This window comes from Octodon degus, unplaced genomic scaffold (assembly GCF_000260255.1).
Source record: "Octodon degus isolate 3935 unplaced genomic scaffold, OctDeg1.0 scaffold00025, whole genome shotgun sequence".
NCBI lineage: Eukaryota > Metazoa > Chordata > Mammalia > Rodentia > Octodontidae > Octodon > Octodon degus.
In genome coordinates this window covers 20,288,656-20,292,782 of record NW_004524601.1, presented here as the reverse complement: position 1 = coordinate 20,292,782, position 4,127 = coordinate 20,288,656, and positions in this window count along the sequence as shown.

The window sequence follows — 4,127 nt, the reverse complement described above, 5'->3', positions numbered from 1 at the left end:
ATAGATATAGATATAGATATAGATATAGATATAGATATAGATGTAGATATAGGCATTCTTCTTTTGGAGCTTTCTGTCCTTCAGAACCTCTGCTGTACCAAACTATCTGTCCATCAGGGATTCTTTTCTATATTCTTTTGGCCTCAAAAGTTGAGTTTTCTATCACAGTGTTCAATGCCCACAATGGCATATCACTCTGCAAAGTGAAGGCTGCCCTTGAAGGGGATAAGTTTGGACAAGAAAAAAAAATTACAAATTTTTTCCTTTAATTTTTGAGTGCCCTGAACAATCTGTCATCTTCTGCTTATTGCTAGAATTCTCACCTGGTAGCTGAATATGGGGTTGTTTCCTTATGATTTAATTAGAGGGAGGATGGGCTACTGGGTACTGTGGCATCCTACCAGAATCAAACCCTTTATTCTTTCATTTAGTATTTTTATAAATAGTAGGTAGGCGCAACTTCTGCACCTGGATCACTTAAGGATACATCAGTCAAAGTCTAGATGTGTGGCTTATAAATCTTTTTTTTTTCCCTAAACTAGCCTATTCTTTTCTTTCTTTGTTTTGACAGATTTAAACTTGTCGGGTAAGTCTGAACAACTTAAAGGCCCCTGAATGCACATTCTTCTTGTTTCTTTACTAAGCTTTCAGTGTCTGGATTATTAGAAGGGCTGACCCATGGGGATGCTGTCAATAATTCTTTATTAGTTCAGATTTGCTTCCTAATGATTAAATGAATCCTGGATGAGAAAGAGTCCATTGTTGGTTTGAATAAGAATTTCCATGTTTTACTATCTGCTACTTTCTCTGCCTTCCACTTTAGTGGACAAGCCTGTTGGCCAGGAGGGCCTTCCTTTCCCTGTCACTTGTCACTGTGTTTATTTTATTGCCATTTTCTGTGGGCTTCTTTCTTTCATTATCTCCTTAGGAACAGACTGGAAAATTACCTGACAACCAAAACCTACCTTAAATGCTTCCGCAGTCTGTCAGAGACCTGCACTCTGCCTTACAACATCAGGCCGAATCTTTTCGCTAGCAGCTGGGTGCACAGCCAGGAACCTGGCAATCCCTCTCCTCCCCCTGTAGCTATTGCTTTCCTTGGGAGATTTTCTGCCACTGCCACCTGGAACTTCCTGTGGAAACCTGTTCACCTATACTGCTATAAGCTCATACCTTGAACTGGAGTTAATATTCCCTACGTTTCGAAGGGGAAGTCGTTCACAAGCCTGTGTTATGCATCAGAGTCTCTTGAGGAGTTTAAAAAGTACTGATTTTTACCCTTGGACATTCTCATTTATTGCCATGACCTAGGCAACACGAGTCCTGAAAGTTCTCCAGGTGATGCTAATATACAACAAGCGTGTGAGATGCTACTTGGGGTGTAGTCCTTAAGCCATGAGCTTTGGTATCCAGTTAACAAATGATCCTTCCTCCCAGGTCTTGGGCAGAAAATTCTGCAGCATTTCAGTGATCTATCTCAACTGGTTTAGTGATGTGTATCTAAGTTGCTGTTTCCTCATTCCTTGTTTATTCTTTTATTCAGTTTTCTCTAGCTCTCTGGAATCACTTCTTATAATTAACTATATGAAGATACTGGTCTCCGTGTCTGCCTTTATGGACAATCCAAACAAGATGGTTTGTGCCAGAAATGGTCCTAGGAGGCCCGCCACTGTAGTAAAATCTTGAATTGGGACAACTTGGGTCTGGATGCAAAAAGAGACCACACTATTGACAAGAAGAGGCACGTTGCTAATGCTGGAGTACACACACAGCACAACACTGACTGGGCAGAGGGATGCTGGATTGGAGCGTGCAAAAGAGGAGAGGGAGGGGCTTATGTTCAGGGAATAGTTAAGCAGTATGTGGATTATGGTCATTAAAGGGACTATGAAGTAAGCTAGCTTCTGCTAATAAATTTAAATGCCTTATAAAAAGAAGCTGATAGGTTCGGGTTATCTAGTTATGAACTTAAGGAACCCTGTGAATGTCAGAAACCTCCACTGTAAAGAGACCTGAATGCCCTAAAGCAAAGAGCAGCAAAGCTAAAACTGAAGATCAGTGAATAACTTCTGCAGCCATCATGCCAAAGCTCATGTTCTGTCAGAAAAAGACCCAGATTTGGGCCTCTGAAATAGGAACATTTGGACAGGTAGCCTAAGAACTGCTCATTTCCAGGTTTTCTGTGCTATCTCAGGACAAGTAGTTTTGTTACACTCACTAGGAGCGAGTTGTTTTTTTTTTTTGCTGGAAGAACGGTGGTAGCTGCCTGACAGATGATGTCTGGTCACTCAACTCTGGCTTCCCACCTCCTGTCTTGATTCAAGATCATTAACTGGGATCAGATACTAGCACAGCCTCGGAGGAAATAGTGTGCTCACTGTAAGGACTGTAAGATCTAGATAGCTAATACGCGCCCACGGGCTCAGGGCAGGCGCATGCAGAGACGATTTAGAGGAACTGCGCCCAAGAGAGAATATAAAGCTGGTTAAGGAAGAATGTGTTGGCACGAGAGCAACTCCACTGTGACTTACAATTTAATGTCTTGGCAAGGACATGTGGAGCTGGCCCTAATATGCTGCTAGAGTGGCTACTTGAAGCCTATATACAACAATGGCCTGTAGTTAATGAGGTGAAGATGCTACAACTGCCCTACAGAGTATTAAGAAAGAGACTGGAAGGCTTGAGGAGAGAAATGTGAGACTGAGTTTGCTGTGTGAGAAGGAACCTAGCTTCCTGTGCTCCTCGGCGGGGCTAAAGGACCTTCCTTCATTGATACATTGAGCCATATACTGTGGAGGACTTGCATTTTTGAACAAAACTCCCTGAGGTTGTCACCCTCTCACATCAAGTCATGGGTGAGAGAAGAAACTACCATCTAACTACACTCTTTGGTAGCAGTAGGATGTATATTGTGAAAAAGCAGAGGATCAGATGGCAGAAGTTACCTGAGAGCAGCCGGGTAATGTGACAGGCGGCAAAGCCAGAGCAGCAAGCAGAGTGCCCTCACTTGCGGAGACCCCGTCGCCCTGACTAATTGTATGGCTAAGGATGAAATAGGGGAGCTGATGACAAGAGTTTTGGGGTTTTTTTAATCTGTACTAAGAAAAAAGGCAATAGATGGCAAACAGAAGGTTGGGATCAGTCGCTGCACTGAAATGGGAAATTATTATCTCTCACCAACTTCCAGGTATACCTGGAAGCTTTCTCTTGGTCAAGACCCACTAGCGAAAGCACAGGTAGGGCCCAGGAGGAAAACTGCTGCGAAGCCACTACAGTGTATATGATCCTTAGCCCTCAATTGATCCCTAAAGGAACCCTTCTCTGAAGCAACTGTAATCTGAGGACAGGAGAATTTGTTACTGGAAAAAAAATGGATCATATATTTGGCCTGTTCCCGCATCTCTCCTATTGAGCAGTATTACAAACTTAAGCTTATCCTCTTGATGCCTGAAGTTCTAATGTAGAAATCTTGATTCCCCGGATGAAGAGGGCACTGCTACTGGAAGACACAGTAAATAAACACAGTGACCTGGAAGCCTCATCTAGCACATGATCACTTTTGTCTGTTTTCAAGCTAAGATAAACCAAGTTACTGTGCAGCTACTGGCAGTGGCAAAGGATCCCTAATACCATGAATAGCTAGAGTAGCTGTAACACAAAGGCAGAAGGTAGAGTATAACTAGAACCTTAGAAATTCTCTACGGTGTCTCTTAGTGCTTATTTGACTGGTGATAACATAAGTGATTATAGCAACCATAGTTGATAAGGATAAATGGACTCTATCCCTACAAGATTAGATCCTGACTCACTACCTTTAACCTAATATTCTTATGATACTAGCCAAGAGAGGCAAGTATAAATAGAAGTGATAAAAATCAATCAAGTGATAGTACTTGATTGGTTGCAGAAGAGACTATCTCTTCTTCACTAACCTTTCTGTATTGAGTGTTTGTATAGACTACCAAAAGCTACCATCTTGGGCTGGAGCTATAGCAGTTTCCAATGGCTACAGGCAGTGCGAATGATTAACATAGTAGATCAAAAAGTATTTTTTTTCAAAGTTTTATTGATAAACAGCAATGAGACAGTTTCAAATCCAATCGGAAGTACAGTTTCAACAAATAATA